Here is a 10,439-nt window from a genome sequence, read left to right as displayed (position 1 = left end):
TGCGATCATTATCCGAGTCTGGCCTCCATGTGATTCCAGATCAATCCGGTTGACATTCAAAATGCTCTCAGTGCAACCGCGCAACATAACACTCCCTCAACGTGCCCTGAAGCCGAGCCTTGATTATTGTGTTAAAACACTGGAGTGAGATCTGAAATCTTGTCATCTACCATGACCTAACAGGTGAGCCATATATGCTGCATGCTAGGGCATGTCGCGATTTCGGGACTGTTGGGGTAAAAAGGCTAAATGGTGGGAATAAAACAGTAAATAAAATGAAAATCAATTTGAAAATATTAAGAACAAAAATAAGTGGAAAAATAAACAAAATTTTAAAAATAAAAATGAATATTGAACACAGGGGATTAAAAAATGGGTGAGGATTCACACGAAAATGTCGCGTGCAATTGAATGGCTGCACTTCCGAAATGTAACCCTACTTTCCCAGCAATTGTCCGTCCGGCGGCCAACTAGGTCTAAGTATCACCATAGGGTTCAAGGCAGTTTAGTGAGATTTTGACATGTACTCCCAGCAACAGTGAAAGTAGCAGAGAAGTTCGCTCTTTTGGAAGGCAGCTGGTGTGCTCACTTGCAGGCTGCGACGATGAAGAGCACAGGCTTTTTCCGATTTTTTTCCCCATGAAATTGGTGAATGAAACGAATCAAAAGTTCGCCCCGTGTAAAGAAACGATTGGAACAGATTGTGTCCCCGAGCGGAACGTCCTTTGAAAGGCAATGGCTCATGACAGATTGTTCGGAAATGGTAGATTTTGAAAGGGTTGTGTGCAAATATAAACAAACCTCTTTTATTCGTGAAGATTTCAGGAAAGGGATTGTGCCCCTCAGGTAAGTTGCGTATTGTCAGGGAATTTGGATAGAAAAAGCAAAACCTTAAACGCAGAAACTGCTGAGGATAAACAGCATAATAAAGGTAAAACAATGCGGATGCTGGAGGTCTGAAACAAAAATAAAAAATGCTGCAAAAACTCAGAAGGTTTGACAGCACCTGTGGAGAGAAAGACAGCGTTAACGTTTCAGTGTCATAGTGTCATAGATGTCTACAGAACAGAAAAAAGCAATTCGGCTCATCGAGTCTGCGCCCGTCAAATAAGTGCCTAAATATTCTACTCCCATTTTTCAGCACTAGGCCCACAGCCTTGTATGCCGCGGCATCGCAAGTGCACATACAAATACTTGTTAAATGTTATGAGGGATTCTACCTCCATCACCCTTTCAGGCAGCGAGTTTCATACTCCAACCACCCTCTGAGTGAAAATAAAAAATCTTGCCCCTATTCCCTCTCAACCTCTCCCAATTAGCTTAAATCTGTGTATCTAAAAGTACCCTTTCCAGATCAGGAATCGAACCGGGACAGCCGTAGTGAAAGCGCCGAAACCTAACGAGTAGAGCACCAGGGAAAGGTCACGGGTGCTCTAGGTGAGGCTTGAACTGAGAACCTCGACATTTTACACCAAACTACTGTTATATAAGTGCCACGCCCTCACCGATTACGTCACTAGAAGCAGACTGACAGTTTCGTTTAACAAAAGGTCAAAGGGGTGTTGATAATGATACCGTTTCAACACACCATTCTCCTCAGATGCAATGTCCAAGTGGAGCCCAAAGCAAACTGCTTTAGGCACTGTACGTCCTTCCGGACTTAACATTGAGTTCAAGAACTTCAGGCCATGAACTGTGTCCTCCATCCTTACCCCTTCTTTATCCCCTTTGTTCAATATTCACTTTTATTTTAACAATTGTATTTATTTATTTTTTCCACTTATTTTTATAATTCGTTTTTAAAATTCATTGTCATTTTAATCCCACCAATTAGCCTTTTTTCGATCTTTTCTCCCCCAACCATCAACCGCTCAGCAACCCCCCATCCCACCCACCACCCTCCCCCCACCCCTCCCCAGGCCCATCTGTCACTTGCTCATGTTGTCCTTTCCAGAGTGCTTACCCTTGTGCGGCTATTGTCACATTGTGCTTTCTACCCTTAATGTTACCATAAGCAACTCATTTGGCCAGTATCACCGCCATCAACACCGCTGTGACCTTTTGTTTTTGTCATATTTGGAAATCTCTCCTTTACCCCCACCTATTGCTGGCCTTCTATCCAGCTCACCTGGCCCACACCTCTTAAACAGCGTAATTTACAGCACATTTTTACTTCTCCTAGCTCTGCGGCAGAGCCACAAAAACTCGAAACATTAACTTTATCTTTCTCTCCACAGATGCTGTAAGACCGAATGGGATTTTCCATCTTTTTTTGTTTTTGTTTCGGATTTGTAATTACCTCCAGGCAAAGTGATCCATGGCCTTCATTCTTTTTCTCTCTGCTGAGCATTGCTGAGTTGCAGGGCCCAATAGAGCCAGGGTGTGACCATGTCTGCTTCCACGAGGCAGCATGATGTTGCTTCTGCACACCTTCAGCTTGCAGTTATATCTGGAGGAGGAAAGTCGATAAGTGGAGAGGACAAACAATTTGGCTTCATCAGCCTCCGAGCTCTTTATTATGGAACCCATAGCCTGCTTGTAAAACACTGTAAGTGCAATTCCATTCTGCACCACCAACCAACACGCGGTTATTCTGAGCCAAGATTTTCTAAACTCCTCATCTGCTTTCAATGTTTTGGTACTTTACTTAACCTTCTGTCTCGAGTTCAAAGTTCTGCCCTCCCTCCACCTTCCAATTTCATGCTGATACACGTCCCAACTGCTTCCAACTTCACACAGATACGCCTTGTCCCTCCCTCCAATTTCACTCTGATGCACCTCCAAACCCCTTCCATTTTCAGACTGACACTTATTGACCCTTCCACCAGTCTCAATATGGCATGCCTTCCCCTAACCTCCTTATCACACTGATAATTTGCTGCTGTCATAATAGGTTCTGTCCCTTCAATGCCACATCCATTTCTTGCCTCCTTGATGCGCTTCAATTGACTGAATGCCAAAGGTGGTGAAGTAGAACTGGGGTTTGTCACCAAAAGTATGACATCTAATGCTGTGTTTTCAGACGATGTTGCCAAGGTGACGCATGTAGCTCAGAAATGGGAGGGGGCGGGGGGAGGATAGATCTTTATGGGACACTGGAGTCAAATGTACAGGAATAGGTGAAGCATCGCAGGTGATTCTCTGGCTAAAGTTAAAGAGGTGACAATGTAATCTGGCAAGTTCAGCTCTCATACACCCTGCCCCACCGCACCCGCCCCCAACAGCCTGCTCCCCCTACCTGATCGATGGTTGAAAGCCTTGGGAGGAGGATGGTGTGGCTGACCATGACACAGGCGGCAACCAGGTTGGCAAGGAGGAGGTAATTAATTGTCTCACTGTCACATAGAATGTTATTTGTGATTTTGACAGGGCCCGAACCTGATTGAATGGTTCCGACGATGGAGTTCCAGTAAAGATGGGCCAGCAATTTGGAGATGAAGACATGTTCAAGAGGTTTGGAGTGAAAAAGGAGGTTGGAGGTGCATATGCAGGTTGCAAGGATATTGAGATAGATTGTGGTGATTTTGAGGATCAAGCTTACATCAGCTTCAAAAGAAAGGATCATTACCGACATGAAGACAGCCATCAAATGGCCTCTCAGAGGATTTTCTGGGGATCGTGTCAAGGGAGCAGGAAATGAATCTCATGGACTGGATGAGCTTGGAGCGAGCATGGGATGAGAGAGGACTTGAAAATATCCCAAACTCTGTAAGGACACAGGCCAGAAGAAATGCCAGCAATATATTGCATGAACATAGATGTACGCAACTCCCAACACTGCTGTGCATGAAAATAGACGTGAGATCTACAGCAGGGCACTGTAAATACAAGGTCCTATAAACACCAGCACTGTACTGCAATATAGATCTTGGAATTGATAGGTTAGGCACAGAGAAACCGTCATTTGAACTTTAAAACAGGCTGCTTGTCTCTGATTTGCCCTCTTGAATAAATAAACGAATGGAATGCTATCTCTTATTTTGTTTAGCTGAAAGAGGAACAATGTGTGCATACGTCCTTTTTGTCTGCAAAGGACAGGGCCTGTGAATTAATATATCTAGCTTCTAGTATACGCTCTTGCATTAAATTCAGACAATGCTTGGCAGTTAACTGTCAGTCATCATCAATGCAGTCTCCAAAGCAACGCTTCTAGCATCAGACTCCACTTGCAAACCAATGAGCACTGCTTTTGCACACAGTGTTAATTGTTGTTTCCACTTTATTGGTGTTCTTGCCAAAGGTTCTGATGAGTTAAAAGCAAAAAAGCTTCGACCTGTCTCTTTTTTCAGCAATATTAATGGACAAATTAAATATGCTTTACTTCTGGCAAGCGGAGATGGCCTGTTGTAGCAGGGACTAGAACGGCGGAACGGCACAGCCTGGTGCCAATATTCAAGGACAAGGACACCTATAGAGGGAATATATATACTTTAAATCTTTGGATCAACACCAATTAAGATGTTAGATGCAGGTGAGACACTATTAAATGGCTCAATGTGATCATAACTTATTTTGACTTCATTGATACCACCGGTGAAATAGCCACAAAGTAAATGTCGTTTCACACGGTGTGATGCGTACGTAGGTACTCCCAGCTGTTCCATTAGTGTCTTTGACTCAAATAACGTACATACTTCTGAATATGTAATATTCGGTAAAGCTTACCGTACGGTGTCCGAACAGCACTTTACCTAATCGGCAGTTTGCAGTTGTTGATTTTGACATCAGGGACGGACCAGACCATCCTGCAATCAAATCTGGAACTGTAGAAACTTCTGAAAAAAAAGAAAGGTTGCAGAAAGAGTAAAGCAGGCAAAATGGGTAGATGAGAACCAGGAACTAAATGTGATGTATTTCAGTTTATTTAGTTCTGGCCAGCTAAAAAGGAACGGCAATTGAGCAGTTGCAACGAGGGGACTGTCAAACATTGTGGATACAAAATCGCCCCCGCAACAAGCTGGTGCAGTGGAGCAAACGGCGAGCACAGATTTCGCAGTCTAGGATTTGCTTACAGGCACGGACGGGGATCGAACCCGTGATCTTTGGTTTACGAGACCAACGCCTTCCCACTTGGCCACCGCGCCCCGTGGATAGTGCCGTTATGATTCCTCGAAAATACAGTGCTCCATAAACGGATAACAGACAGGCCGCCAGTTCGAAATAGGTGAAGAGGAGAGAAAGAAACCTGAATGATTGACTGAAGAAATGGATGGTTTTAAAAAGTAAAACGCGATGGTCAGGAGAGAGAATAATAAATTACTGCTTTGCGACGATTTTGAATGTCATGATTATAAGCAAAATACTGCGGCTGCTGGAAATCTGAGACGAAATGAATGTCGGAGTGAAAGATTCGGACAAGCTGCCTTCCAACAATAACAAGCTATTCTCAAGGCAAATGTTGTGTCAGACTTTATTGCAAACAACTCGGAATTTATGAAGAAGGAAGCCTTGTTGCAATTTCATCGGGCTTTGATAAGAACACAAATGAAGTTCACCTCAAGTGTAATCTTCCCTTGAGAAGGAAATACTTGCATCAGTGGTGGTGTAATGAAAGCTCCCTGGATTCACTCCCGGGATGACATGGCTGAACTACAAGCAGACATTGAGTAAAAAGAGCTTCTTCACTGGAAGTTAGAAGGTGAAAGATGAGGGTGGGTGAAAATCTCTTCATTCTGAGATTTCTGAACCCTTGAAATCCTCTATCGCAGGGACCTCTGAGCGCACCGGATATGTTATGTTTAAGCCCGAAGTGGACAGAAGTTTAGACACTGAGGGGAAATGTAAACAGTTCTGAGCTCCATTACTAGTCCCAAACACGGAGCTCAAGGAGATGGAAATCATAAATTAAACAGCGGGCTGATAATTAGATAAAATTCATTGTGGGAAAGTAAGAAATTATGCACTTAGGCAGGACTAAAATTGAAAGACAGTACACAGTGAACGGAAAGTTTTTGAGAAGTGTAGACGAGACGAGAGGTCCTGTTCGCCATGTACACAAATTTCAGAATATGGTCAGGAAACTATTTCAGCTTTTAAAATAAAAATCGAGAAACAAGGCCGAAATACTTCTTCCAAGAAAAACAGTGATTTATTTTAACCGCTTTCAATTTAACATACAGCACATGCTGCTTAATGTGCAGACGGATGATTGTTTTGTTTCCGGTTGCTTCTCATTTTCGTTTTCCACGTCCCTTCCATGCTTATCACGCTGTCTATAGCCCGATACAATGTCTGGTGAAGGAAGCACGAGGAACAGCGCCTTGTCTTTTGATTCGGCACTCTACAGTCTTCTGCACTCAACATTCAGTTTAAAAAATACAGTATACAGCCGATGTCTCCGTTTTGTTGTGTGTGACTTTTTTACTTCTGGCTTTTTTTATTTTCTGTGTCGGTATTTCCGGGCTCCTCCCTTTAACCCTTCTTGTTGCATTCAGGTGGTTTGACCTAACAACTCACGCCTCATTTTGATGCAACTTTAATTCCTTGCGACATGCATTATCACTGTTCTTGGCTGTTGCCTCATTAAGTCTTCTGTTATTTAATCTGCCCTGGTTCCTCCCAATCACAGTCCTCCTCCTTTGTTCTTCCTGTCCCCTCTCCCCTTCCACTGGCTTCAAAATTCTTAGGTTCCTGTCTTTCTTCAGTTCTATAATAGGGCGATGGACATGAACCGTTAACCCTGTGAGTCTCCACAGATGCCGCTTTACTTGCGGAGTTTTTTTCAAGCACTTGTTGTTCTTGTTAGCCAATAAATCGTGCCTCCCGATCCGCCCTATATAACGCAACATCGAGTTATTGATTCATAGAGGTCTAAATCTTAGAAAAAGGCCCTTCATCCCATTGTGTCTGCACCGGTCAAACAAGTACCTAACAATTCTAATCCAATTTTCCAGCACCAGGCCCATAGCCGTGTATGCCATGGCATCGCAAGTGCACATCTAAATACTTCTTAAATGTTATGAGGTTATCTGCCTCCACTACACTTTCAGGCATTGAGTGCCAGATTCCCATCACCCTCTGGGTGAAAAGAAATTCTTCCTCAAACCTCCTCTAAACCCCCTGTCCCTTACCTGGAATCTGGCTTTTCATCCCTCCACCAAGGGGAAAATTCCTTCCTGTCTACCATTTCTACGCTCCTCATAATTTTAAACACCTCAATCATGTCCACCTTAAATCTCCTCTGCTCCAAGGAAAATAATCTTAGTTTATCCAATCTCCCTTCAAAACTAAGACTCTCCATCCTAGGCAACACCCTGGTAAATCTCCTCTGCAGTCTCTCTGCTGCAGTCATATCTTTTCTATTATGCCAGATTCCAGACCTGCATGCAATACTGCACCTGAGGTCTAACCAGCGTTTTATGCAGTTCCAGCATAACCTCCCTGCTCTTATATTCTATGCCTCGGCTAATAAAGACAGGTATCCCATGTGCCTTCTTAACCACCTTATCTATCTGTCCCGCTACCTTCTGGGATGGGTGGACATATACACCAAGGTCCCTCTGATCCTCGGTATTTCCCAGCGTCCTACCATTCATCGTGTATTCCCATGCCTTGTTGTCTTGCACAAGTGCATCACCTCACACTTATCTGGATTAAATTCCATTTGCCACTGATCAGCCCTTCTCACCAGCCCATCTATATCCTCCTGTCTTCCAAGGCTAACCTCCTTAATATTTACCTCACCACCAATTTTCGCATCATCCGGGAACTAACCGATCAACACTCCTGCATTCAAATCTTAACCATTTACTTATTCCACAAACACCAAGGGATCCAGCACTGATCCCTGTGGAGCACCACTGGACACAGACATTCAGCCACAAAAACGGCCCTCGACTATTAACCTCTTCCTCCAGCCAATCAGCCAATTCTGGATCCAATTTCCCAAATTGCCTTGAATTCCACGGGCTCTTCCCTTACTTATTGGCGTCTCATGCAGTACCTCATCAAAAGCCTTGCTGAAGGCCAAGTTGATGACATTAAATGCATTGCCCTTAAGTACAGACCTGGTCACTTCCTCGAAAAAAATCCGTCAATTTGGTCAGACATGACCTCCCCTTAACAAACCATGCTGACTCTCCTTGATTAATCCCTGCCTCTGGAAGTGTAGATTAATTCTGTCCCTCAGAACTGTTTCCAATAGTTTCCCCACCATTGAATTTAGACTGACTGGCCTGTAATTCCTTGGGTTGTCCCTTCCTCCCTTCTTGAATAACGGTATCACATTGGCTGTCCTCCAGTCCTCTGGCACCTCTGCTGTGGCCAGGGAAGTAGTGAAAACTATTGCCACAGCCTCTGCTATCTCCTCGCTTGCCTCGCTCAACAGCCTGAGATGAATTTCTTCCGAGCCTGAAGATTAATCTAATTTTTAGCTGCCAGGCCGCTTAGATCCTCCTCCCTTTCTATGATAATTTCTTTAATTATATCACAGTCCTTCTGCCTGATTTATTTGCCCACGTGCCCTCTCTCATTTGTGAACACCGACACAAAGTATTCATTTAGACCCCGACCGATGTCTTCCGGCTCCACACACAAATTGGCACTAATGCCCTAAATGGGCACTACTCTTTACCGAGTTATCCTCTTAATTTTAATGTACTTGTAAAATAACTTTAGATTTTCCTTTATTTTACCTGCCAATATTTTTTCATGCCCCCCTTTTTACTCTCCTAAATTCATTTTTAATTTCCCCCATACACATTCTAAACTCCTATAGGGCTTCCTCTGTTTTGAGACCTCGATAGCTGCCATAAGCCTCTCTTTTTCTATTTATGCAATCCTGTATATAGCTCAACATCGAGGTTTCCCTGGATTTGTTGGCCCCAGCCTGGAATATGCTGGCCCTGTACCCTCCTTATTTCCATTTGCAAAGAGTCGCTCTTTTCTGGGGCAGATTTACCTGAAAGTAGCTGCTTCCAGTCCAGTCTGGACAATTCATATCTGATCTTATTAAAATCGGCCTTTCTCCAATTTAGAACATCTGATTTCTGATCAATTCTTGTCCTTTTCCACAACAACCTTGAAACTAATGGAGTTATGAACACTATCTGCAAAATCCTCCCGCACTGATTCCGCTGCCACTTGTCCAGCTTCATTCCCTAAAATTATGCTCAGAGCCGCCCCATCTCTTGAAGGACATTCTACATACTCACTTAAAATGCACTCCTGCATACATTCCAAGAATTCCTCTCCCTCTAAATCTATCACACCATGACTAACCCAGTCAATGTTGGCGAAGTTGAAATCCCCCAATTATAGTTATAATTATCTTATTATTTGTACAGTTCTCTGAACTTTGCCTACATGTCTGCTCTTCTATTTCCCTCGGACTGTTTGGGGGCCAATAGCACACTCGCAGCAATGTGATTGCCCCTTTTTTGTTTTTACGTTCTACTCATATCTTTTCATTTGAGTAGCCATCTAAAGTTTCATCTTTCCTTATTTCTGCAATTAATCCCTTGATCGATATTGCGATAACAACCCCTGGCTCCCAGCCATCTTTTACCTCCTTCCCTGTCTCAACTGAAAACCCTATATCCTGGAATATTGATCTGCCAATCCTGCCCCTCTCTCATCCATCTATCTGTGACAGCAATGACATCATACTTCCTGTCCTCTGAAATTCATCTCCATATCTACTCCATTTATTAATTTGTGCCCTCAACTCATCCGCCTTATTCTTCAGGCTCCTTGCATTAAAATAAATACCATCCAAACTTAACAAAATCCCTTGTGCCTTTACTGGCCTATTATTTCTATGTCTCTCAGACTCACTTGCTCTCTCTTCTAATTTTGGCTGTGCACACCCCCCAACTTAACCTCTTCTCAGGATCCCACCTCCTGCCAACTTAGTTTAAACATTCCCCAACAGCACTAGCAAACATCCCCTCAAGGATGTTGGCCCCATTCAGGATCAGGTGCAGCCCGCCTGCCTTGTACACGTTCCACCGCTCCCAGCAACGGCCCCAATGTCCCAGATACCTGAAGTCCTCCCTTCTGCACCATCTCTCCAGCCACATATTCATCTGGACCAACCTCTTATGTCCATAGTCACTAGCATGTGGCACGACAAGTAATCCAGGGATGACTGCCTTTGAGGTTTTGTTTTTTAATCTGCTTCCTATGCTCCCTAAATTATGCTTGCAGGACCTCATCCCTCTTTCCACCTATGTCGTTGGTACCAATATGTACTGCTTGCTCTGCCCCTTTAGAATGCCCTGCAGCCATTCTTGACATCCTTGACTCTGGTACCAGGGAGGCAACATAACATCTTGGAGTCATGTCTATGCCTGCAGAAATGCCTGTCTCCTGCTACTATTGTTCTATCCCTTTTTCCCTCCCCCCTGTGCAGCTGAGCCATTCACAATGCCATGAGCGTCGTTGCACTCCCCAGAAGAAATGTCACTCTCATCGTTTTCCAACACGAAAAAACGGTTCTC

At 43.8% G+C, this 10,439-nt stretch overlaps 1 non-coding gene across 1 annotated transcript; it reads right to left on the bottom strand.

Annotated features, from left to right (window-relative positions):
• Window positions 1-5,012: 5,012 nt before the first annotated feature.
• On the bottom strand, window positions 5,013-5,084 carry trnat-cgu. The gene has a single exon. It is a non-coding gene; the product is annotated as a tRNA-Thr (tRNA).
• Between the last annotated feature and the right edge of the window lie 5,355 nt (window positions 5,085-10,439).

Source organism: Carcharodon carcharias, chromosome 19 (assembly GCF_017639515.1).
Source record: "Carcharodon carcharias isolate sCarCar2 chromosome 19, sCarCar2.pri, whole genome shotgun sequence".
NCBI lineage: Eukaryota > Metazoa > Chordata > Chondrichthyes > Lamniformes > Lamnidae > Carcharodon > Carcharodon carcharias.
This window is presented reverse-complemented; position numbering and strand designations above follow the sequence as displayed.